We start from the raw sequence: 27,815 nt of genomic DNA, 5'->3' as shown, positions 1-27,815 counted from the left end.
GTTGCAAAAGTTGCGGTGTACTGCAGAACACAAGAAACTTTATGAATTATGTGACAAAATACAAAATACTACATCATTGTATCTCTTTTGTATTGGTTGTAATTCAATTTCAAAACCAGAACAAGACTTTGTGGGCAGCCTGTACTTCGTTCCTAAGCCGAAAATTATCTTCTTATATTCCATAGTAAATTTACCCAATCATATTTTTTGAATAAATCAATAAGTTGTTAAACTCATTTTACCCTCTTCTTTTATTTATGTGCCAGGTGCATAGGACACATTCAGGCAAAAATTGGTGTCGAGGTTGGGTGTGTGACAAGGAGGAAACAATTAGATTTTGGTGAAGATCTGGATTCGGATACTATACTTTAAAAAGGAATCCTTCACCATTGAGAGATGGGGTCAAAAACGATATATAGCACGATATTTCAAAAAGTTATGGACGAGTTGTGACAAAACAAGGTGGATGAGTTGGTTAGGTGACAAAAAATGGGATAGAAAACGTAAACTATTCAGCCTGGTGGAGTTATGCGCTGTAGTGCAGTTATTGTTACTTTTGTTATTAGAAGCGGCCTTCGAAAAACACTACAACATGTAACGATGCTCACACTGCTGTTATGCACCTCAATACACCTCAACGTGGTGTTTTCTAAGGTGGAAAAAGGCATTAAAAATTCCTCTTAATTCTATGCAGTCCAGTCAAAAGCAACATAGGCTAAGGTACTGTGAAAATAAGGCAAAAGCCTCCTACTTGTGATGTAACTAAGGTCTCTGAAGCGTCACTCGTAACACCCTCTCCCACCAGCACTAGGAGTGGTACCACACACTACATATTTAGGTAGAGAATCTGTGTCGGCCCCACATTCGGAACCGGGGGTTGGAGGGGGGGTGGAGGGTGGGGGTTGGAAACCTAGTAGCTACAACCTTTCTCTTTTGACCATAAGTGCCCCTGGCAAGTTTGGTTGAGGATGGATAAGTATAACGACCAAATCCATCGGCCACAGGTATGCAGACAGACAGAGACAAAATTTTACATTTTTGTATGATTATACTCTGGGGATGTTTTCTCTTTCCACCTTCAACTTGTTCGAAGAGTGAAAGTCGTTAAAAAAAAGACACATGGGAGTTACCATTTTCCTGCACATAGTTTCAAATTCAGCCAATCACCATTTCACTAACCCCACATGCACGGATTATGCTCCACATGCATGGACTGGTGTGAGCAAAACGTTTGCACATCCCATGCACACAACAATATAATTATTCAAAGACTAAGTCGATTTCCTGAAGCCTTAAGTACTGTATGTTCATTTCCTGGCAGAGGGCAAATATTTCAAAAGACTGTTGGGATGATTGTCCCTTGGGATATTAGTCTCACCATTCAGTACTGAGTTGCAATTGCCTTGTCCAAGAATAAGTTAATAGACCACCAAGGCAACAGAAATTTAATCAATTCATTATTCATATTTTAGAAATATTATTTAAGTATCATAACCACGGATAATAAGACCTTCAAAAGCAAATGCCTAATTGAAATCAATGAAGGCTCATTTGCATTGCCCACTAATGTTAATGAATAAAATAGTTACTGCAAAAGTAACCAGATAAAACAACTCTCCAACACAGCAACCATTATTTGCATGACCACAAGTTAAGACCACTAGCGAATAAACCCGTCTTTAAGGTCGGGTCAATCCCCCAGAATTATAGACACGAAAATCCCCCGAGAATTTGCATATTTTAGGATGAATTGTGATACCCACCCCCACCAGAAGAATACACATTGACAGAGAAAGAATTGGGATTCCCCCCTCCATTCCTTCACTTGCCCCCTTGAACCTCCAGGACTATGTATTTTTGTTCTCGCCCAAATAATCTTCGTGTGCACACCCCGGGTACAATCACCAGTTTTCAACTCATTCCCTCCAGCAGTTCAGGAGTGCATAGAAATCAAACAAGCACACATACTATGAAACACACAAACACACAAACAGACACTTCTCAAATTATAGTATGATGGATCGGATCAATACTCTTCTCCTTCCTCCTCGTCATTATCATCATCCTCCATAGTCGACCCTAACCTCTTCATAATCCTTCTCCAAGGCGGCAAGGTCTTCCCGTGCCTCTGAGAACTCTCCCTCCTCCATGCCTCCCCACATACCAATGCACGAAGGCACGCTTGGCGTACATGAGGTCAAATTTGTGGTCGAGGCGTGCCCAAGCTTCGACAATTGCTGTTGTGTTGCTGAGCATGCAGACTGCACGCCGGACATTAGCCAAATCCCCACCAGGTACCACTGTGGGTGGTCGATAGTTGATGCCGACCTAAAATAAATTGGGTAAAAAAAGACAGTAAAGGGGGGGGGTGGAGAAAAAAGGAGATCCAATTCTGGGTGGACTTAAAATACTACACTGGTGTTGAATATCTCAATATGCCATAGTCGAGAGGGTACAGCAGGCTTTACCATCTTTACCAACTTGGTCATCAAGATGTCATGCTATTTTCCCCAACATTCCATTTTCAAGCTTTTTTTTTAACCATATACTCTTCTAGATAATGCTGCCATTATTTGTTCAAATTATCTTCAGAGTAGTTTATAACCAGTATTGTTTCCCCACAATAGCCAATGCTAATTAATAAAATGTGGTAATTATAAGTTGTGACAAAAAAAAAACACATTCTCTCTCTCAGGTGGCAAGGTCTTCATATGCCTCTGAGACCTCTCCCTCCTCCATGCCTTCCCCCACATACCAATGCAGTAACATGTACATTACCCCTCGGGGTCAAATACCTGTTACTGTACACGTGCAAAAATGGTTAATTGGTGACCCATACCCCTTCTTATGCTTGGTGTGTCTCATACTTTCTCTTCCCGCACCCTTTCAACAACCCTTTTCATCTGCCCGACCCTTGTTTGTCGAGGTACAACTGGATCTTTCAGCAAGATAACTGGAACATTGGTTCACAGACAGAGAAAGAAAACAATGTTGTAATGGATATGTGAAGTGACTGAAGACAAACTATTTCTCTGATGTATGTATGTATGTACGTACGTATGTATGTGTTGATACCTTAAAGCCGGTTGGACACCAGTCGACAAACTGAATAGTTCGTTGTGTCTTGATGGCAGTGATGGTGGCATTTACATCATTGGGGACTACATCTCCACGATACAGCATACAACAGGCCATGTACTTCCCGTGGCGAGGGTCACACTTCACCATCTCGTTAGTAGGTTCAAAGCATGCTTTGGTGATCTCGGATACTGACAGCTGCTCATGATAGGCCTTCTCAGCTGACATAACAGGTGCATAGGTGGCCAAAGGGAAGTGGATGCGAGGGTAAGGCACCAGGTTAGTTTGAAACTCCGTCAGATCCACATTTAGTGCACCATCAAAGCGTAGTGAAGCAGTTATAGAAGAGACAATCTGTCAAATGAGATGATTGAGGTTTGTGTAGCTAGGTCGTCCGATGTCCAGATTGCGGTGACAAATGTCATATATCGCCTCGTTGTCCACCATGAAGACACAGTCGGAGTGCTCAAGAGTGGTATGAGTAGTGAGAATCGAGTTGTATGGTTCCACTACGGCAGTAGACGCCTGTGGAGCTGGAGAGATATAGAACTCTAACTTGGACTTCTTTCCATAATCAACAGACAAGCGCTCATGAGCAAAGAAGTGAATCCTGATCCTGTACCGCCTCCAAAAGAGTGGAAGATGAGGAATCCCTGCAAGCCTGAGCATCGGTCTGCCTGAAAAAAAAACAATAACATGGGCCATGAGGAATACCAGAATCATACTGAAATACTCAATTTGGTGTCTGTCTGTCTGACTCGATACATCTGGTCGTCACTTATCCAATCTCAACCACACTTGCAGGTGGACGAAGGATTACACAACACAGGTTGTAGCGACTTAATTCCCCTTCCTCCCCCAAGGAGGTTTTGCGCCTTGGCCAAACTCCATGTTAAGGTGTGTAAATAGCTTATCGTGGCGTTTCGTGGGGCATAGCTTAGCTCTCAAACGAGCCTCGAGAAGGTATAAAAAAAACAAAAAAACAAAAACAACAAACAAACAAACAACCAAAAAACCTTCGGTACCAGAAGTAAAATATATCATCAGCACAAACTACAGCATTTAGTTAGTTCTTTCCGATGTATTGGTTCACGGGCGCCAGCAGTGACCACTATTTCCGTTGTGTCTGTGTCTGTCTGTTTGTAACTCTCTCCAGAGCATATCTCCGTGACGTTTGATGCAATCTTGATGAAACTTGGACACAAGCTAGATATCATGGTCTAGTTGTGTCTTTTTGTATGAGGGGCGTCCCATGCCCCTTGTAGGTGGAGCCACGCCCACTTGAACTTTTTATTTATTTATTTATTTTCTCGATTTTTTTCTTGCAATTTCATTTCCTAGAAGCTGTGCGTAATGTCCATAAGTACAACATATAAAAAATCCGATTTGATTTGGTCAATTTTGACGGAAGAGATAGGTTTTTACGGTAGGAGTTCCTCAAAAGCTTCCACTAACTCAATTGTATCTATCGTGGCATTGTTCAATAATGCCGTGAACCATCGTCGCCTCCCGGCTAGTGATTACCTTTTTTAAGTCACTACTGTTGTTTAACACTAACCTGAAATAAATTTTGAGGAAACCTGTCATTGAGGCATTCTATGCTTATTGTGTCCGCCACAAACTAACAGATCCAAGCCGTCTCATCTGGCTTGGCCTCCAGGTAGGCTGCCAGCTCGCCCGCAATGGTCTTTAGTTAATAAAGGTGCTTAAATGAGTCCTTACACATGAATGATGTATCCCATTGCCTGTCTAATGATTCTAGCCATCAGATTATATGTGAACTGCATATGATTAGTTTACACCTTACATATTGGGGCCTCATATAGAATTTCTCCCGGCCATGGATTCAATTGTGACGTGAAATATTGCCCTCGACAACCTTACAGGCCAATTTTGACCTTTATTCAATACATAACCCCATCCCTAATGGTCGCTTGCATTATTTAATACTCACCTGAGGGAAATTTGGAGAAAATAGAAGGTGCTTACAAATGGGCGGTGTATAGGCCAAGATTCACTGGTCCGCACACATACTGTAAGTAAAAATCATTGTAATCAGTTTTTTCCAGTTCCATCAAGTGGTGTCTGACTTCTCATGACAATCATGATCAGACTTTTCCAAATATCCGCATCCTGTAATGCTTTCCGAAGTTTTCGCAGAGACAGCTTGGTTGTAGCCTTTACCCCATTAATCAAGCACGTACAAGGTTTGCGTCTTTCTCTTCTTCTCTCATTCATACCCAGCGTGGTTGACTTCTCCGGACTTTCGTTTCCTGCAAGCATGATGTGTCCAAACAAAGTATGATGGCTTCTGTTTTCGCATCAATGCGTCGAATGTACATGCTGGTCTACTTTTTTCAATCACCCATCTGTTAATTCTTGTTACAGTCCATGGAACCTTGAACATTTGTCTCCAAAACCACAATCTTCCTTTCTTCCTTTTTCACTGTTCATCACTCACATCCATACATTGCAACTGGAAATATGAGCTTATTCACCAACCTCCTCTTGGTTTGTTTTGTCACATCTTTGTCTTTCCTTATCTTTGTCAATCCTGACATTGCTGTTCTCTCAAACACCAACCGTTCACTAATTCCTCTTCCACATTCTCTACTCACTACAATCTTAGAACCAATGAAGATGAAACTTTCCACTATTTCCACACGATCGTCTCCCAATATGAACACGTTGATCTTCTCGGTTGATAATATTTGAGTCTTTTTAAGATTTAAATAAAGACCAGCTTTTTCACTTTCCTCCTTCATTGTCTCCATCAGTTTCATCAATTCCCTTTTACTTTCTGCCAACAGAGTGGTATCATCAGCATACCTGAAGTTGTTGATACATCTTCTTCCAATCCTGACTCCAGCCTCTGTGTCATCCAAGTTAGATTTTCCATCAAAATTAGTATAACCACAAATTAATCAATCAATTCCCTCTGATGATAATGGCACAATAATAATATCAACATGGGGCTGGCAGGATGATCTCGACTATAGACTGGAGCTACACAAACTCATCTCTAAGCTGTCTTGCCTTGGTTCAAATCTCAACTCAGATGTAAACCATCATCCTGGGGCTTCACAGGCAGGGTGATTCAACAATGTGTGCCGTCATTTGGATGGATGTTAAACTGAGCATCTCGTCTGCCGATATTAGTTGGTGGACTTTGAAGACCTCAGTGTCCTTCATGAAGAGTAGGTGAGCTATCGTCGGAACCATGACCAAATTACAAATTCCTGCCCTAACCTTAGTCGAACGTCAGGTGTGGCCATCCAGTTCATGACAGACTTGGTCCAAGCTTCTTTCGGCCAACCCCACAGGAATGTTGGAATGACTGTGGCCGTTAAAGGATAATAAAATTAACACACCGTCATCCATCTACCTGATGTGCACATGCACATGACCCCCCACCACGACCCCCCACCTTCTGGCTGCTCCTGTATGGAGCAGTTGTTTCTAGTCATACTATAATTTGAGAAGTGCCTGTTTGCGTTTGTATGTTTATTTGTTTGACAAATGCATTCCTGAACCGCTTAACTGAATGAGTTGAAAACTTCTGGTTATACTCGAGGTGTGCATGGGGAAAGTTTTTGGTGGTAAAATGAAAAAAAAAGTCAGTCCCGGGGAAGACCCCAATTCTCTCTTTGTAAATGTGTATGGCATAGCGCCGCTCTTGTTGGGAGGGGATATTGCATGTCCGAGTAAATATTCAAACACTGGGGAAATCAACGAGCCCATAATTTTGGGAGAATTAACATGTTCGTAAAGACGGGTTTTTTGTTCGTTAATAGAAGGTTAAACAATCTTGTCTTTGATGGTGTAAAAAAAAAAAAACCTCAACAGTTCTGAAATCTTCTTGTTTCAGTTCCCATTAAATACCACTAAATGGTTGGGTCAATCTCAAGATGTTACGTACAAGGGTCTTCAAGGAACTTTCTTGCAGGAAGGGGCCATTTTGCCCATCATGCATGCATGCACTATATAAACACCACATTAATTCTACACATCAGTTTATCGACTTAATTTTATGAAAGAGGAGTGGGGTATGTACAGGAGCATCAATCACCAGGGTCATACACACACGCACGCACACACACACACACACACACACACACACACACACACACACACACACACACACACACACACACACACACACACACACACACACACACACACACACACACACACACACACACACACACACAAACACACACACACTTTATTGTTATGGATGGGGTGGGGGAGGGGAGAGTGAGGACGGAAGTAGTGTGAGAAATGAACAAACACTGACACAGCACATTCACTTTTTGGAGATACCCTCTCGTGGACATCACAGTCATAACACATAATAATCACCCATACAAACTACTAGTCATTCCATCATCCATGCATTCTTCCACCCCCAATGCTTACAGGTACCTGGCAAATTCAAGTTTAAACATATTTACCATTTCTGCCACCAATACCTTTCCAAGGAGAACAATCCAAGCATTAACTACTCTTTGAGTGAAAGACCACAACCTCACAACAGTCCAAACTCCCTTCTTCATTACTCTCAGGCTGTGACCACATGTCCTATCACTGTCCACTCTGTTGAAAAACTTCTGCATTTATTTTGTCTCATCTTAAATATTCCTCTCAGATCATCTCATAACCACCTCCTTTCCAATGTATAAAGTCCTGTCTCCTTCAAACGTTCCTCATAGCTTAGTCTCGCTAGCCCTGGGTTCAGTCTCGTAGCTCAACGCTGTACCCTCTCTACGGCAGCTACTGTATGTCCATCCTCATATGCAGTGACCAAAACTATACATTCTAGATGAAGTTTCACTAAATTCTCGTAGTGTTAACACTACCTGTTTTGATTTATAATTGATCCCCCTAAAAATACAACCTGAAACCCTGTTAGCTTTACCTATAGCTGCTTGGCAATGTGGTGTCTGCTTACCCTATTCCCTCCCCCCCCCCCCCCCGTATCCATTACCACCTCCAGATCCTTCTGTGTGACATGCTCCAAGTTTGCCCCTTGCATCATGTAATCTCTGTTTTCATTGTTCTTACCCATCCCCAGCCCCTTACATTTTTTTAAATGTTAAACTGCATCTGCCAATCTTTACCCGATCCATTAAAGTATCTAGACTTTCCTGAATCTGATTATCCTTCTCCCCTCTCTGCCATCTATTTTACATCCACGCTTTGAGTCATCTGAAAATTTTAAAATTACTCCCGTGTGGGGGTGACGGTCATCTCTATAATACCACAAGTTCTCAATGTTCAGTTATGACCGAAGACTACTGCGCAGTTCTACTGCACAGTTTGGTTAAAGATGACTCGGCATTTTGGTGCGCATGCACAAAATTATATTTTGAAAATAAATGCCGACGTTTACATTTCGGGTTTTGAAAGTTTTGCACCTTCGGCGGAAAACGTATAAATATACAAGGTCAGCTGCTATGCAATGACACCATTCACTAACTTTTACCATGCCCAGTAGAGAATATATAGCCTCCTGAAGGTAGGGCAGTTTTTGCAAACTTTGAAGTCACGTGACGCTAAAACGAAAGCGAAATTCGAAAATCCGTCCTGACCAAATTTAGATATTGTCCCATAGATTCACATGCCACAATCAAATTCAAGATCGCTTGAGAAATGTAGGAGGAGATAGATTTTGAAAATCGTCATTTTCGCATTTTTTGCCAACTTTGAAGTCACGTGACACGAAAACGAAAGCGAATATCGAAAATCCGTCCTGACCAAATTTAGATATTGTCCCATAGATTCATATGCTACAATCAAATTCAAGATCGCTTGAGAAATGGCGGAGGAGATAGAATTTGAAAATCGTCATTTTCGCAACTTCAAAGGCCTCGTGACCTTGACCTTGACCTTGACCTTCGGTGACCCTGAAAGTCATACCATCGTGTACGTCTCATCGACCTCTATCAGGATCACGAATGACCAGATCTCCCGCTTCAACTTCATTGTGAACGGACGGACGGACGGACGGATCGAAGGACATCGACACCCATATTTTTAGGTCATGCTCGAAGAGATGACCTAAAAAGCCACGGCACTGATCAAATAATTTCTGTAAATTATGAATAACTCATAAAGAACCCATCCCAAAGAACGGGTTAATTCCCCCACTTCAATGACGTCGATGGAGTTTTAGTAGGACTTGTAATACCGACTTCCACTAAGTGGTGCTGAACAATACACATTTACATTGAGACAATGGGGTTCCTCCACCCTCAAACCCTGAAACCCTTGATCGATGATTTTTTTTTTGGTTTACCATCTAAATCATTCTTTGAAGCACCCTGAAAACAACCACAACTTTTCATGTCATTCCGTCCAGCCATTCAGGTGTGCACGGAAGTTAAACAAACAAACAAACAAACAAGAAAACTGTCGTGCATAGCACGTACTTGTGGAATCCAGAGAAACAACAGTTGCCATGGAAACAGAAATTTGGTAATTTGTAAAATCTCACTGATCAAGTGTTTTACATGATGGAATGTTGTGTGTAACAAATTTGGTTGACACAGTACATTTTCTAATTTCTGCTAAAAATATGTTTTACATGTTTTGGATGGCATTGACCTTGATATTTGACTAATTTAGAAACAGATTTTATATACACACATTACACATGTGTACAAATAATTAATCTGTGTGAATTTCAATCTCATATGTTGAAAAATTCCTGAGGTTTGGAAATAATAAAATCACAAAAATATCTCATTTGATAAAAATGGGGTGAAATTGTTGCCATGGACACTGTTTTCTCTTTGCCACATGGGTGGGAATTTTCCCTATGCCACAAATCAAGATGAGCAGAACCTGAAAAAAAAGAGAAAGAGAAATTAAATTAATTAATTATATTTTGTGACCACTTAGCTTGGTACTGAGGTGGTTTACCAATGGGGGGGGGGGCTTTTCATTATGACTGATGAACCTCAAGTGTTATTGCAGAAGGCCCTCAGCCAAAAGGTTTAACAGGGTAGATGGCGTTTTAGGGGTCTGCAAGTCTGAGGGTATCAAAGGCTCTTAGGGTTCTAAAGGGTATAAAAGGTTTAAAACGGTCTAAAGTGGTCGAAAAGATCTGAAGGGTCTATCTAAAAGGTGTAAAGACTCCAAAGGTCTACATGTCGAAAAATTATGTTCCGATAGTCCGTAATAAATAGAGGTAATTAATAGACGTAGTCAATATCCAATAATAAGTAATTAATAGACGTACTCATGGTCCAACTCAAGATCAAACACAACGTAATTAATATAAATACTCACAGGGATCGACCACGACGAGGGTTCACCGTCCACCCGTGCTTTTCAGTTTTATATACAACGTGTATGGAGATAGCAAGGGAATTTCTTGAAAATTGACGATTTATGTGACCTTGACCTTTGACCTTTTGACCCATTGACCTCAAAAACGATAAGCTTCCAGATTGTCACTACCTCCACCAGCTAGTGAAGTTTTGTGAAGATCAGAGTAAAAATGTGACCTGTAGGCGATTGACATACAAACAAACAGACACAATAATAGACCTGACTAAGCAATATACATGTGAATCTTAAATTTCGCAAGTGACAAAAACCCCAAAACAAATACTTCTCAAATTACATGTACAGTGGCTCCCAAAAGTATTCATTCTCGACCAATAATGCCACATCCAGATGAATTATGAATTATGAACAGTAGAAACAATTTTTCCAAGTGAACTTTTTTATTAATAACTGGAGAGATTAAACTAAACACTGTTATAGTCGAAGGAGGTGACATGTCATGAATACCTGCAAAAAACATGTACAAATCAAAATTCACCGGTTGTATTCAGCCCCTCAGGTCAGTACTCGGTGGAAGCAACTTTTGCAGCAATGACTGCTGAGTCTTTGTGGGTTGGTCGCCACCAGCTTTGTACAGCAAGATGGTGAAATCTTTGTCCATTCTTCACGTGAAAATTGTTTGAGTTCTGCCAAGTTTGATAGGGATCGTCAATGGACTGCAATCTTCAAGTCTCACCATAAATGTTCAATTGGGTTCAAGTCAGGACTGTAACTGAGCCATTCAAGAACATTTACTGTATTTTCTTCTGATTCAGCCACTCCAGTGTGGCTTTAGCTTTGTGCTTTGAATCCCTGTTCTGCTGAAATGTGAATCTCCCACCCAGACACAGACAGGACAGCAGCATCCAAGATGTCACCGAAAGCCTGGATCTTAGTTTTGACCCAAGAAACCCGTAATCCCAACGGCTCCGACTCCTCATGCAGCACCTCGAGGGCCCCCAAGAGGATGTCTAAAGTCTCCGCAAAGATGACTACATCATCTGCAAAATCAAGGTCCGAGATCTTGACATTCCCAAACGATGCACCGCAACTTGATCTCTCCGACATCCTCCCTAAAATCCAGTCCATACAAGTGCTGAAAAGTGTGGGGGCAAGTACACATCCCTGACGAACTCCAGTAACAACTGGAAATAAGTCAGAGATGGTACCACCACACTTCACAGCACTCTCAGTACCAGAGTAGAGTTCAGACATCAGATCGATCAGTTTTGGTGGCACCCCACGAAGACCAAGAATCCTCCAGAGGACATCCCGATTCACTGAATCGAACGCTTTACAGAGATCAACATAGGCTGCAAGCAGCCCCTGCCGAAACTCTCGTCTGCATTCGGTGAGGACACGAAGTGCAAGGATACGGTCAATCGTTGACCTCTTTGGTGTGAAGCCTGACTGCTCTGGACGCTGGTGCTCAAGCAGATGGTGGCGAACCCTATCAAAAATTATCCGAGCAAAGACCTTGCCCAGCACTGAGAGCAGCGTCGCCCCTCGGTAGTTGTTGCAGTCTTGGCGATCACCCTTCCCTTTCCAGAGAGGGACAACAAGGCCCCTCTTCCAGTCAGTTGGGATGATGCCTGTGTTCCAGGCAGAGCACAAAACTGCATGCAACGACACGAGTGCAGCATTTCCACCAGCCTTGAGAAGTTCGGCATGGATGCCACAGATCCCTGGAGCTTTGCCCCGTTTCAACTGGTTCACCGCAGCCCGTGTTTCCACAAGCTCTGGTGGACCACAGTTGATTCGAGGGTCAGCAACAGGGATTGTAACACCCTTGACGTCCAACTCGACAGCTGGGGGATCAGCCTGGTACAACCGCTCAAAGTAACCGGCCCAGCGGGCCTTCACTTCAGACTCCTCTGTCAAGAGCCTACCACTCTCTGCTCGAACTGCAGTGCTCCGAGGGATGGGCTTGGATGAACGTAATGCGTGAATTCCCCTGTAAGCGGGACGAGAATCACCTGTCCACAGGTGATGCTCTACCCCCTCACAGATTCCTCGCACATAGGCCTCCTTGTCCACCCTCAGTGCACGTACAGTTTTACGCCTCAGCTCCCTGAACAGCTCAGCTCTGCCATTCAGCCTGGCCCTGCGACTCTGGTCAATGGTATCCAGTGTCCCTTGAGAGACAAAATTCTTCTTTGCCCTGCGGTGAGCTCCAAGGCATCCACCGGCAACATCAAGGACGGTGGTCTTGAAGGCGCTCCACAACTCTTCAGGACCCCCCAAAGCACCCAGACCCCCCAAGTGTCCACTCAACCTGTTCGCAAACTCCTCAGCTACTCTCTCATCCCTGAGCTTGGCAACATCCAGCCTAGGCTGGGATGGTACCATTCTCCAGGATTTAAGGTGCAGCTTCAGAGTTACTACAACAAGCCTGTGGTCAGTATTGAGGAATTGAGCACTCCGGTAGACCCTGCAGTTCTGGATCATCCTCCAATGACCGTCAATGAGGACATGGTCAATCTCCTTTGCCACACCACCAGCGTTGGAATACCAAGTCCAGCGATGAGCTTGTGGGTGCTGAAACCATGAACCAGCCACCCTAAGTCCATGACTTCTTGCAAAGTCAAGGAACTTAGTGCTATTCTGGTTCATAGTTCCTGACCCATGGGGACCAACACACACCTCATAACCATCCCTATCAGTTCCAGTCGATGCGTTGAAATCCCCCAAGACTAGAAGTGTATCTCGTCTGGGGCACTGATCAACCACAGACTCGAGTGTGGCGTAGAATGCATCCTTCATGGTGAGATCACTCGCCTCAGTCGGAGCATAAACAGAGACCAGGGAAATGACCCCGAAGGAATGACGAATCCTTAATCTCATAATACGCTCGTTGACCGGTGTTACCTCAATTATCATTGGGGTCAGCTTATTGGACACAGCTACAGCAACTCCTTGGGTATGGTAACCATCAGAGCGACCAGACCAATAGTAGGTGTAACCACCCACCATTATCTCGCCGCAATCCGGTCTCCGAACCTCAGAGAGAGCTGCAATCCCGATGTCCAAACGCTTCTCCTGTACTTTACACCATCCATTGTCCCTTCTATCCCAATAAGCTTGCAACTCCCTGCTGATGAAAAGCAGTCCCATAACATGATGCTGACACCACCATGCCTGACAGTAGGGATGCTGTTGAAAGGGTGATGTGCAGTGTTAGGCTTGCACCAGACCTAACGCTTTGAATTTAGACCAAAAAGTTCAATTTTTGTCTTCTCTGACTGACCACAAAATTTTTCTCCACATGCCTGCAGTTCCATTAAGATGTTCTTTCGCAAACCCCATCCGAGCTTTTAGATGTGTCATTTTCAGTAATGGCTTCTTTCTTGCCACCTGATTAGAGAGGCCAGCTTTGTGAAGGGAACGGGATATTATTGATTGATGAACACTGACCCCCCATCTCATACATACAGCCTTGCAGATCTTTCAAAATCATTGCTGGATTTACAGTAACATCCCCAACCAGTTTCCTGCTTGCCCGGCTGCTGAGCTTCAATGGGCGATCTGATCTGGGTTGAGTTTTGGTGGTGTGATACGTCTTACACTTCTTGATGATGGATTTCACTGTACTCAAAGGGATAATGAGTGACTTTTAAATCTTCTTATAACCCACTCCTGAGCGGTGCTTCTTCACCGCTTTATTGTTACGAATCTGGAAGGCGTTTGCACACAAACAGACAGCAGTCCCCGAAGCTTAGTTATTTCGATAAGTATGTGTTTATAGTTAGAATCCCTCCTTCTGTCTAATGGGAATTTTGTGTGTGCGCTGTGAGTTATTTTATAGTCAGGTTTATTACATCTACAACAACAACAACAACGGCACCATCCCTGACTCAACCCGGTTGCAATTTCCCACGTGTTTTCCTCTGAAGGTGTGGGCGGAGCCTCCATCGCCTCAGATCCAACTCCGCCCCAGAAAGATGGGAGTTGCCCCGCCTACCATGGGCCTGTCCAATGAGGGACAGCCAGCGGATCGCGCGATGGAACCGTCCAATGAGGAGGCGAGTGGCGAGGAAAGAAACCGGTCCGACTTCAAGAGGGTAAAGAGTGATCGTGGCGACTGCTTAGCGTCTGCAGTCTTGGTGGCGATTGCAGAGCGTTTGCAGTCTTGGTGGCAATTGCTGAGTGTCTGCAGTCTTGGTGGCAATTGGCTTCGTCTGCGGTCATGGTGGCTTGGTCTCATTTGTGGGTCGTGGACTTCGGGTCGTGGGTTTGAGTCCCACCGTGGTGGTTTGGAGTCGGTGTGACCGCACGAGGAGGGAAAGGAACCCCGCCCCGGCTCTACTGAATAAAGACCCACGGGGTCCAGTTTACTGTGTGTGTGTGTGTGTGTGTGTGTGTGTGTGTGTGTGTGTGTGTGTGTTAGTGTGGGTGTGTGTGTGTGTGTGTGTGTGTGTGTGTGTCAGTGTGGGTGTGTGTGTGTGTGTGTGTGTGTGTGTGTGTGTGTGTGTGTGTGTGTGTGTGTGTCCGTGGGCCCCGTCTGTAAGTAGAACCGTTAAGTGCCTTGTTCATTGTACATTACATTTCTTTATTCGGATAACTCTGCTCTGTGTCTCCCTTCCCGATTATTGCCTATTGTAAAATAAACCCCCGTGTTAAATGTTCCAGTTTGTTGTTCGTGTTTTCTTTCATTAACCCAGCACCGTGCGGGTTTGAGAAATAGTAAGGCCATTGGTGCTGTAAGTTGTCATTGGGACCGGCGCGGCTCTGGTAACTCCGCTCGGTTACGTCGGATCCGAGCCGTTACCTGCGACTCGGATCGGACAGAGTCGGCCGAGGGTTTGGTTTCCTCGGTAGCTAGACTGCGTGGTTATTTAGGTATATTGGAGATCGAGACAATTAACCCTTCGCCACGTGGTCGAAATATTGGCGTCCACGGTCCGCAAAGGGACCCGTGACCTTTGGAGTTATCCAAGGGTCACAACCTAAATTCCGGGTGTTCGGTGGGAGACGGCTCTGCTGCTCCACCTCGTGGTCGTTTATCGCCACTGAACCCTGGCCCACAACATTATATCTGAGTTCTTTGGAAAGCTCCTTGGTCTTCATGTTTGCCTTGTTGGTTGACCAAATGAATTTCACCTTAAAACTCCTCAGATAAGTGGTGGAGCTTAATTTTTGTTAAACCACTGATTACAGACAGGTGAAACCTGTTACACTTATTTTGTAAATTTTCAAACAAATAATTTGCTCCTGAAGTGATTTCGAGTTAATTAGGCAAATGGTTTGAATACTTGTGCCACTAAGAATCATCTGATTCTCTCTGTTAATCAAACTTATTCACATTTTGTCTGCATTTTTTGAGCTTTATCACTTTGGAGTATTTTGGGAAGACTTTATATATTATGTTTGATTTGAAAGCATCATGAAATAAGCACGAGTGGCATCAAAATGTCAAAACTTTGGAGGGGGGTGAATGCTTTTGCAGGCCACTGTAGTATGACAACAGTCTGAGTACCGATCCTTGAGGCACCCCACTAATTACATCCTCCCAGGCAGACATCCTCCCACTCACCGCAACTCTTTGCTTCCGATCACTAAGCCAGTTTCCAATCCAGTTAGCTACCTGATCAGCCAATCCACAAGCCCTTACCTTACCAAACAACGTCCCATGAGGTACCTTATCAAATGCCTTCTGAAAATCAAGATACAATACATCCACTGCATTTCCCTCATCCACCCAATCAGAAACTACTTCCGAGAACTCCAATAAATATATTAAACATAAACTCCCTTTAATTAGTTGAAATTTATGTAAATGGTTCCCCATCCGGCCCCTAATTAACCACTTCAACAACTTCTCCACAACTGCAATTTTTAGATATCGGCTAACATCACGCTTATCTGCTCCACCACCTCCCTCAATACTATCAGATGCATATTATCAGCCCCAGAGCTTTATCTTCTCTTAGCTTTCCTAACACTCCATTCCTACCTGTAACTCCTCTAAATGCCTTTCCTCACGTCCAAGATAGATTCTCTTCGCTATTGGTAATTCCCTTCAATATTCTTGTGTAAACGTTGCAGCAAAATAACTATTTAATAAGCCTGCCTCTCACTTTCATCACTAACCAATCTCCCTGAACCCACACTTGTCTTCAACGGGCCCACATTTTTCTTCACCTCTTTTTGCATAAAGATTGCCTTGTTATTATATTTAATATTCAACAAAAACAGCAAAACCTAATAACCATTAAGTAAAATGTATTATTAGTAGTAAATAATTATAACAAGCCGGTAGGCAACGAGGGATCCGCGAGGATTGAAGCGCTGGATACGATGCTTTTCATTCTGACTGATCCACCGATGAAGATTCATTGCCAAGACGTATTGGTTCACATACAATTGTTCCTCTGCCTGGCAAGATTTTTTTCTATTGCGTATTTTGCCAACTGGCACTCCTCATAAAAAATGACGGTAAATAGACACCCTATTTTTGAAGGACTACCATTTGAAAAATAAAACCTAAATGAAAAATCGGCTCGAGTAAAATTTTCTAAATGTCTCGAAGTGTTTAATTCCGAAGTCTCGTTTCTCCACATTCAAAACTGAAGGACAAGTATTGAAAATAGTGAACGCGGTTTTTCGGCCGCTGCATAGCAACGGGTGGTTGCTTAGCAACGAAACTCAAACGCGCACATTTCCAGCCCATATGACACCTATTTGTCAAGTTTCATCAAAATCGGTTTGCTGGTTTGTGCTGTGGAGCCTCGCGTTGCAGACACACACACACACACACACACACACACACACACACACACACACACACACACACACACACACACACACACACACACACACACACACACACACAACCCAACAATAAGGGATATCTAGCGAATCCAATAATAAGAATATAAATTATATATTATTTATTGTTCAATTCATTCCTATATACAGAAAAAAGCTTCACAGCAAAAAGCTCGTCTTTTAAGATAATTTGTGTGATATCAGATGAAACAGAAAGTGTTATTATACAATTAGCACACTTGGTCACATCTTATTGTACACCTGCCTGAAGATATCACATCACACGAGACATTCTATCGTGGACAGGCATGAGACATCTTATCTGAAACAATGCAATGTGATATCCCCAAGACAGGTTACCCTTTGCCACACCCTACTCGTGTTCTGACCCATTACACAAACCTTTTCCACTCTGTGAAATAGTAATCCAGGCACAAAGAGAAAAGAGAAGTATGTGTACAAGGAAGTGATACAGCAGGGAGTGAGAAATTATTGAAAGGAAGTGGAGTGAAGTGAGAGAGGGTTGGAACTTGATGGGGTTTGTGTGGCTGGTGGCCTGGTGGGGAGGAGGTGTGTGGAATAGTTCCAACTTTATGCAAAACAAACATTATTTATCTTTTGTAACAAAGCTACATATAAAAAGTTGACAAGGAGTGGAGGGAATAAAAGTGAGATTAGTTATCGACAGGATTTTATTTAATTTATTTATATATTTACAGATATAAAACTTCAAGGAAGAGCTGAGATGAGGAAGAACAAGAAGAAAGAAAGATGAGTAAGAAAACAAAGAACTTAGTGAAAGAATAATTGCTATCTCTCGGACTTCACCATGGATCATTACCCACCTGACTGTGTAATGGTCAAGTGGGCTTGACAGAGAAATTTTAGAGAGCACAAAGATCTTTTCAGGACATGAATATAATATAAAGCATAATTTGGAGACAGAAGACTTCTCCAAATGAAACAACTCCAAAGAGGAAGTGTGCTAACTCAGCAATTCAATCCTCAGCCTTGGACACATTTCTACTTTCAGGCATCACAGCCAAAACAAAATAAGCTTAAAACGCAGAGCCGACAGGCAACTGTCGTGTGTGTACCGTTTGATAGAACATACAGCCAAATGGGTACCAAGAAGCAAAGCGAAGTAGGATGTCTCATTTGCATAACCCATAACATCACAGGGGTCATCATTTGCATCAAGTTGAATTGACCAGTCAACAGAAAAGTAAAACCAGATGGGAGAAAACATCAACCAAACTGCTTCCACCATCCTGGGAGTGATCTTTCAAAAGGCACCAACCACTAAAAGGGAAGTGTGCAAGCTGAGCATTTTAATTATCAGACTTGGACACATGTTGATTCCTTCTTGTGTAGAAAGCAACAGAATAAGTGATCACAAAATGCTTGCACTCAAATTAATTGGCAAAATGTAGCCACTCAAGAATCAGGTTTTGTGTCAGCTCACAACTAAAATAATCCAATACACATACAACATATAAAAAAATACTCTTCTTGCTCTTTTACTGGCTTGTTAGTCCATGGTGATTCCAAAAGACGAAATTTACGACAAACACTAAGAGTAAACTCGCCAAAATCAAAAGATTAATGATTGGGAAAAAGCAAAAGAATGTGCAACGAGCCAGTTGACGAGCGCAGCAGGGATTTAATGGAGAATGCATTCGATGAGAGGACGAGAATATCAAAAAACGAACAAATAATAAAACAATGCAATGATTGGCTGCTGAAGTATTTTTTCCCCTGCTTCCTGTATAAAAAAGGCCTTGAAATTGCAAGAATTCTTAGGGTTGTTCAGAAAGTGTGTGGCCAAAACACACTAGTAAAGAAATAAAACAAGGTACCTTGTTCAGTTAACCTTTAGAGTTTAGATGAAGGTAATGTTAGGTTTCCTTACACTTTTGTAAGAAACGTGGTCATACGAGACCCCATGTTACGAAAACATTTTTAAATGTGCAAGTAAACCAATGATGTATATTTGGAGTGGAAAAAAAACTTCCCTATAAATTGAAAGATAATTAATAAGGAAATGTGCATTTTTCATTCTATTCCAATAAGAACAAGAAAGAGCAATTAGAGATTGCAGACCCTCACCAGGACTTGTTTTGTGTCGTGTTTGTGTAGTTTTGGATGGTATATTTTGTGTGGTGCTTGTGTACTGGTGTGCTATGTAATTAATAACAGACATAATTAGAAATGCCACTTTATAACTGCTGCCAGTGATGACTGGGTACCAAGACGTCCCGCTTTGATGTAACCCCGCTTTTATCGGTCACCTGACCTTGACCCATGACGTTTATTATTTTTTTTCAATTTCATTCAGAATGGGTTTAAAATAAATTAAATTCAAAACAAATGGAAGGTACAGTACTGCATTGCAGTCATCAGAAGGAACCAGAACAAGCAAAAAATCAAAGATGGAGTCATCAGGAAGAACCTGGATAGGATTCGGGTTTCAGCTGCTACTCCTCTCCCCCCCCCCCGCCTCCCCAAAACTCATCCAGGTGCAGCCATGTGAGCCTTTTTCAAAAAAAAAAATAATACAAAGAAACCCAGATTCAAAAACTTCAATAATTCTGGCTGCCAGACCATGTGTCCGATCAGGTTGAAATTTAAAACATAATTCCCCATGACGACTCAATGAAATTGTGAAGTTTCACTTCAATCGATGAAGCAGTTTAAGAGAAATAATTTTTTTCAAGAGTTTCATTCAATCCAATATGGCTGCCAGACCATGTGACATAACAATTATTCATGAACACCCTGGGTGTTCGTGAAATACGTGTGTAGTTTCCGCTCAATCCGTCCAACCGTTCTGGAGAAGGAGATTTTTTAAGGTTTTAAAGTTCATCGAATATGGCTGCCAAATTATGTAACCTATGACATCATAGGTGGGAACGTTTCGTTCCTCATGGACAGGCGGTCACAGCTTTAAAGTTTCGCCTTGACCTGTTCAACTGTTTCAGAGAATATTTTTGAAGTTTTTTTTTTAATGTCTGCCGAACCATGTGACCGATAATGTCATCAATTTTTTTTTCTGTTTACAAATTTATCCCAAGATGACTCTCAAAAATTTTCATACTGATCAGATGTAGCGTTTTCTGTACACAATTATGACATCATTACGAAGGCACCTATGTCATCATACAAAAGTATACTTATTCCACATGAGGAGTACTTGACATGTGCCAAGTTGCAATTTTTTCCATGGTGTGGTTTCAGAGATGCAGAGGTCCAAACCCTTTCCTTTTTTCAAACATGGCTGCCACACCACGTGACCTATGACATCATAATTATCATTACAACATTCGACATGAGTAGTCGCTATGGTGAAAATTTAGTGTCAATTTGACAGGTGGTTGCAGAGAAAAACCAAACTCAAGTTCTGTGCAGACAAACAAACAAGCAGACAGACAGACAGACAGACAGACAAACAGACCCAAATGCAATATCCTCTCATCTGGTAAAGAGAATACACATTTTATTGTGTACTTGGAAGTTGTCCGTGCCTGTACGGGATTCTAAACTAACAGGGTAGGGATGGGGACAGCAAAAATGCAAATGCCACCTTCTGTCATCGAGTCGACAAGCTGGGCGCAACAATTACCATTTATTGCCAAATCTGATGCAATTTAAATGCTCTAATGGTGGCGAGATGATTCATTTAAAACTGTTTTTTCGATATACAGGTAGTTGTCGACTTACGACCTATGCGACTTACGACTGTTCGACTTTACGACTACTTTACAACCACGTAAAGTGGCCCCAAAAAAAAAAAAGGTTTTTTTTTGTATGTAAAATATACGTTGTTCGACTTATGACCGATTGGTCGGAACCAATTGCGGTCGTAAGTCGACGACTACCTGTATGCAGCTCTTTGATGCCTATATGGTCCGTAATAAAAATTTGTATTGGTTTCAAAGCCAGTGACCAATTGCAAAAACGGAATAAATGTTACTCACAAAGTTACTGACAATCTGCGGTTGGAAAAAAAGTTTATCATTAACCTGTCCTGTCCAACACCACCTTTATCTTGGAAGATATTTCTGCTGTGTTAGACCTAAAGGGTACCCCAGCTTTTTGAATCCTGTCCATGATGTCTGCTAGGGACCAGCTGGTACAGTCAAAGGATTGACGGCTTGTGGGTGAGACGCTCCAATATCTCGTTGAGGATCTCACTTCTAACAACATACTCCCATGAGATTATGCCAGCTAATAGTTCTCACATACCGACATCAGAAGTTGCGAAGAAATGGCCACACCTGCATAAAATTGCTAACAAGTTGGTACCGCTCCAACATGATGGCGAGCTATTATATGCGGCCTGTGGCTGCTGGTTGCATAATTTTCTGGGTGCACAGCTGTGCCACTGATGCAGTGCCCTCAATTACCAGTACACTGGTACTCATTTCACCTGGTACTCAGAAGGATGACAGGGTGAGTCAACCCCACTTGGTGTTAATTCAACACTTGATGTTTTCTCTGGAACTGCTTAATCAATCGACGTGAAACTTCACAAATGTGATCTAGTACTGATGGGGAATACACGTTTTAAATTTCAACTTGATCGTACACATAGTCTGGCAGGCAGAATTATAAAAAATTTTAATGTTGATTTTTTTTGTTTTGATTTTTTGAATAAGGCTCACTTGGCTGTGCCTGGATGGATTTGCGGGTAGAGGAGTAGAAGCTGAAATGCGAATCCTATCCAGGTTCTTCCTGATGACTTCATCTTTGCTTTTTGCTTGTTGGGGTACCTTCTGATGACTCCAATGCAGGACTGTACCTATTTGGTCTTCCATTTGATTTGAATTGAATTAATTTTAATCCCATTCTGAATCCAATTGAATAACAATAAGAAAACGTCATGGGTCAGAGTCAGGTATCCGAACAAAGCGGGGTTGCATCAAAGTGGGATGCCTTGGCACCCGGTCATTACTGCCAGCAGTTATAAAGTGACAGTTCAGTTGTGTCTCATTCATTAGGTAACACACCAGTACACAAACACCATACAAAACTACACAAACACCACACAAAGCAAGTCCTGGCGAGGGTCTGCAATCACTGATTGCTTTTTCTTGTTTTATTATATGTGCTCATGTAACCACATAGCATGCCTTGTATTGATAACATCGAATGCTTTTGTATGTTGCTTCGTTTGATGTCCAGTTTCATGGAGCGATCCGGAGTCTTACTCAGAGTCTTGCCCTTTCGGAGCTTTTCGGAGCTTTGGTTAACCAATGAACAGCCGAAGGATTCTCTATGAACATAACTCATTTGTTTCTGTGTCCGATGACCTTTGAACAGGCGATACTACGAATATGAAAACCTCAGTGCTGTGGTTCTTAAGCCATGGTCCATGGACCATTGGTGGGGGGGGGGTCCATGGGTGGGCTTCAGGGGGTCCATGAACCGGCTACTGTAGACAGTCAGGTAATGTACAATCGTCATCATCACTTTATGACATGTAGAATAGTTTCCTGCTGATAGGAATTAAAGAAAACATCTGTAGATTTAATGAAAACCATGCCTCAGATATGTTTCATACACACAGCTTGCCTGAGCTTATTAATTTCATTTTATGTTTTTGTTTCTGCTTTCCATATAAATTACATCACAGTGCTTGTTTTCATTTTTATTTTTTATTTTGCAGGCCGAACTTAATTTGGAAAATTTCAAAGACAAGGAAGTTTAACGAAACTTACATATCATTTGGTTTTACTTTCATGATTTCATCACCGAACGTGGTGGGACACAAAAGCCGCATTGCCTCTTCTGTGGCAAGGTTCTTGCCAGTGGAAGCATGAAGCCAACGAAGTTGAAGGAGCACCTTACGTCTGTCCATCCTGAAAATACATCGGAGGGCAGTGTGGATCTTTTTCATGTGAAGAACGCTCGATTTGAAAAGGCTGGATCTTCCCCAAAACTTGGATTTGCCCGAACACAAAAGCCTTGTCTTGCAGCATTCGACAAGGTTGCTTATGTCATTGCCAAGCAAAATAAGCCACACATTATTGGAGAGACCTTGGTGAGCCATATGCCCTGGAAATGGTCAAGCTGGTTTGTGGCTTGGAGCAGGAGAAGAAAAGTGAAGCAGTGCCTCTGTCAAATGACATCATCCATTCCAGAATCGCTGACATTTCTTCTAATATTTTGAAGCAGATCAAGGAGGAATTCACAGCTATGCCATTTCCCTTCAGCATGCAACTGGATGAAACTACTGACATCTCTCAGTCCAGTCAGCTCCTGGTTTTCGTCTGTTATGTGCATACTGACACCATCAAAGAAGAATTCCTATTTTGTCAGTCCCTTTTCGAAACTACAAAGGCAGTTGACGTCTTCAAAATGGTGAAAAGTTTCTTTGCCAAGCAAAACTTCGACTGGAAGAAAAATCTTGGTACTCTGTGCAAATATGGAGCACCTGCGATGCTTGGCACCACATGTGGTTTGGCTGTTTTGGTGAAGAAAGAAGCTGCACACATCATCGTGACTCTTTGCTTTCTACATCGGCATGCATTGGCATCAAAAGCTCTGCCAACAATCCTGAAAGAAGTCATGTCTACTGTCGTGAAAGTCGTCAACTTCATCAGAGCCAGGGCCTTGAATCACTGCCTTTTCAAGAGGTTTTGGCAAGAAATGGGAGCAAAATATGAAGTTCTCCTCGACTTCACAGAAGTTCGCTGGCTTTCCAGAGGACATGTCTTGAAGCGCTTGATTGCACTTCGGGCAGAAGTTTCAGTTTTTTTTGAGAGAAAAGGAAAGCCCACTCTCAGAATAATTTGACAGAGAAGAGTTCATTCATGGCTTGACTTACATGGTGAATATTTTTGGCCATATGAATGAGGTACATCTTTCGATTCAAAACCCTGCAGTCACCATGACGGATGCTGCTGAAAAACTACGAGCTATTTTGGTCAAGCCACGACTCTGGAAGAGGAGATCGGAGGCAGACAACTCTGCTAACTTTCCATTGCTGGAGGATGTGCTTCTGTGGGCTGGAGTCGAGACTGACAAAGCCATGTCAATTTCTCTGAAGGCAGGAATTTGCAGACACCTGGAAACATTGAAGAACTCTTTTGAAGGTTACGTCTGCTCAAGCGACCTTAAAATTGAAATATGTATTCGTAATCCTTTCCTTGCTGACAGAGACAGCATCAATGATGCAGACCTTGCCAAAGATGACCTCATTGACTTGAGGACAAAAGAAACGATGCGACATGAATTCAACTAGAAGAGTCTTGGAGAATTCTGATGTTCATTGACACAAGCCCACCCTCATCTGGCAAAGCGAGCTATGGGAGCTCTGATTCCATTTGCGACTACATATCTTTGCGAGTCAGGATTTTCAGCACTTGTTGCCATCAAAACAAAAAGTCAAAATTGATTGGATGTCAAAGATGAAATGCACGTTGCCGTGTCAAAGACTGCTTTTTTTCTTTTATTATTTTTGTATACCTTATTGATGCTCATATGAGAGCTACCACACAACACACGGCAAGGGGGGCATGAGACAAGAGGGGCGGGAGTGGGAAGGACAAAACAGTGGGGAACAAAGACATTAGGAGATCTGTGGAAGGGAGAGGGATGGAGCGGGGAACATGGGGAATACAAGATGGACATTACAGGGACTTTCAGGAAGGAAAGCAGGGAATTTGAAGGAGATGGGCTTGGGTGGATTATCGAGGGTAGAAAAGATCGATGATTTGGATGGGAGGATGATAAGAGGTGGTGGTGAACAGCTGTTTTGAAGGCCTGGAGGGAAGAATGGGATTGAATAGAGGGAGGGAGTTTATTCCAAAGGCGGGAAAAAAGAGGAATCAAAGAGTGAAGGTGAGCAGTGATTCGTGATTTTGGTAGTTTTACCAGAAGGGGGTTGTTGGTGGACCTTGAGCGGAAATGTGGTGGGGAAAAATCACAGAGAGAGCGGGGAGGGGGGGGCGAGGCTGGAGAGGAGACGGTAGAAGACAGAAAGACCACCGACCAGCTGCGGTGAGAGAGAGAGTGAGAGGCCCAAAGACTCAGCCTCATCACGGGAGATGCCAATGATCCAAAATGCCTTAGTTTCACAATTTCAACTTCTTATTCAAGCCAAACAACAGCAGCCTTCTCATTGAATTTACTTTTGAGCAGAACTGAAGTTTACTTTTTGTTTTATTTGCACAATTTGGATGTATTTCAATTTTTTTTCAGGAAGTAGCAATTCATTTTTTGATGGGAAAAAAAAACGAGAGCGAGAGAGACGTGATTATTTGTAAAGATTGTTTTTATATTTTGTCTATGTGAAGGAAATAAATTTCCAATATAATAAAATAAATTGTGTGCAAAATTTAGTGTATGTGTTTATGTGCATTTTTCTGGGGAGGGTATCCATTGCTTTCATCAGATTCTCAAAGGGATCCGTGACCTAAAAAAAGGTTAAGAACCACTGCCCTTGTGGCAGATAAGCGCTTGCTGCCGCTATTCCGTCCATAACTTTTTGAGACATCATGCTACATATTGTTTTTGGGCCTATCTCTCAATGGTGAAGAATGACTTAAAATGATCGGATCCGGATCCGGATCTTCACTGAAATAAAATCAATTCTTCCATGTCACACAGCCAACCTGTCCACCAAGTCTCATCCGAATCATTCTCCAACTTTTAAAGACATCATGCTTACAGACAAACGGACAGGGGTGAAAGCATAACCTCTATCCATCTTCGGTGGCGGAGATAAAAATTATTGATCTTTCTTTTTCGACGATAAATATATATTTTAAATATCTTGGATTCCAAAAGGACCCCGGTTAGATCTTCTGGAGGTTAGAAAGTTATGCCTTAATGTAACCACGATATCTATAAGTTAAAGTTGTTTTAATTGACACTTTTTATGTGGAGCCAGACTCGTATAAATGTGACATCCACTCACAAAAAAAAAGAAAAAAAAGATTTAAACCCTCGTTTTGATCGTGAGTTGTCAAAAGTTTGTTTATTGTTAAATGTTAAGTGATCACAGTTTGCTGGGAGGCAGTGCGAGTCGGAGGTGATGCTGATATAAGGAGAAAACACAAGGAAAACACAAAGCAATCTTGACACAGGAGGAGTCCAATAGTCCCAACATGCCTCTGCCACATCCACACCCTCCCCCCGACTCCAACCCAATCACTCAATCACCAAATCCACGAACACACTAACCCCCCACGACACTAAACACACCCACACCACAAACACAATCCAACCCGACATATGCTCATTGGGAAGGGGGAAGGCGTTTAAAAAAAAGAAAAAGAAAAAAAGAAAAGGACCTCAGCATTTAAAAATGTGACAAGAGGAATCATTTAATTTGAGAGGGCAAAATAAAATCACAATTCATAGAAAACAAGAGAAAGTCGCTTCTTGTGTCAAGCTTTGGTACAATATGTTAAAAGTGCTCCTCCCAAAAGCAAACACCACAGGTTCGAATCCCGAGCTTTACATCTATATATTCTTCTGAAGTTTCACATAATGCATACGTCATGTATTTTACCTCTTTCATTAAAATCAACGCAATAATGTAAGGAAAGCAATTATTGGGGAAGTAAGGAAGGCGTTGAAGTTAAAGAAAATGATCTGCCTTTTCTCTGTTGTCCACTATACCAGCTTTCGGATGTGATCAAGCACCACATCCACAATCTCCTTCCCGATGGTGTAACGTCCACGCGCGTAGTTGTTCGCAGCATCCTCCTTGCCAATTATCAACTGCTCGGGGTGGAAGAGTCGTCGGTACGTCCCTGTTCGGACCTCGTCTACAAAAAGGCAGGACATTACGCTGAAAATCATTGGGTTTAACGGTTATGATGATACAACTATTATTGTACTGCATGTGCATTTGCATTTTGTGTGCACGCAAGATTCAGTTTGTGTTTGTCCCCAAATAATGAGAAACTTTGATTTCAATTTTCGTCGACATCATCGAGTTTTACTGTTGCTTTGAGTGGTTAAAGATTGGGATCTTCGGGGTGGCAGTTTGATTCAGTGGTTAGACTTGTTTCTTTCTCTACTCGCTGGTGCGTATTCGAATCCCACGGCTGCTCCCTATCGCCGTGACGAGTATGCCAAACAACTCTCGCTTCGACACAACTTTACTACTTGAGGGATGGCTTTTTTCTGCCAGTGGACCGAAATAGGCTGCTCTACGGTTCGATAAAGGTTTATCGATAAAAAAAAAAATCAAACTTGAGTAATTCAACTGCGCGTAGTCGACGGGTATGCCGCCTCCACTCTCCCGCACAAACACTTGAGTATTGACATATTTGACCCTTGACCTTTATCATATCTGGCCCAAAATCTAATCAGTTAATTGCCTTGTCTAACTTTACCTTTGTACCAAGTTTGATGAAATTCTGTCCAATATTTCTTGAGTTAAGGCATAAACAGTAAAATTTCAGAGTTTGACCTTGACCTTTGACCCTTGACCTTGACCACATCTGGTCCAAAATCTAATCACTTAATTGCCCTGTCTTACTTTACCGTTTTTACCCAGTTTGATGAAAATCTACAATTTGCTTCTTGAGTTATCACGTAAACGAAAATACAGACGGACGGACAGACGGACGACCCGGAAACATAATGCCTTGGGCACCCTACTTTGTGCGGAGGCAGAA

At 42.4% G+C, this 27,815-nt stretch overlaps 1 pseudogene across 1 annotated transcript in view; it reads right to left on the bottom strand.

Moving 5' to 3' along the window:
* Positions 1-27,792, bottom strand: part of LOC147031769 (tubulin alpha-1 chain-like) — a 35,297-nt pseudogene extending 7,505 nt beyond the window's left edge. The window contains exons 1-3 of the transcript XR_015054232.1: positions 26,809-27,792; positions 3,076-3,755; positions 2,085-2,328 (exon numbers count right to left, since the gene is read on the bottom strand). The product of XR_015054232.1 is annotated as a tubulin alpha-1 chain-like (transcript). The remainder of the gene's footprint in view (positions 1-2,084; positions 2,329-3,075; positions 3,756-26,808) is intronic.
* Between the last annotated feature and the right edge of the window lie 23 nt (positions 27,793-27,815).

This window comes from Eptatretus burgeri, chromosome 2 (genome assembly GCF_056783735.1).
Source record: "Eptatretus burgeri isolate ZD-2024b chromosome 2, Ebu_testis_v1, whole genome shotgun sequence".
Taxonomy (NCBI): Eukaryota; Metazoa; Chordata; class Myxini; order Myxiniformes; family Myxinidae; genus Eptatretus; species Eptatretus burgeri.
The sequence above is the reverse complement of the archived record's forward strand: the minus strand, read 5'-3'. Positions and strand labels throughout refer to the sequence as shown.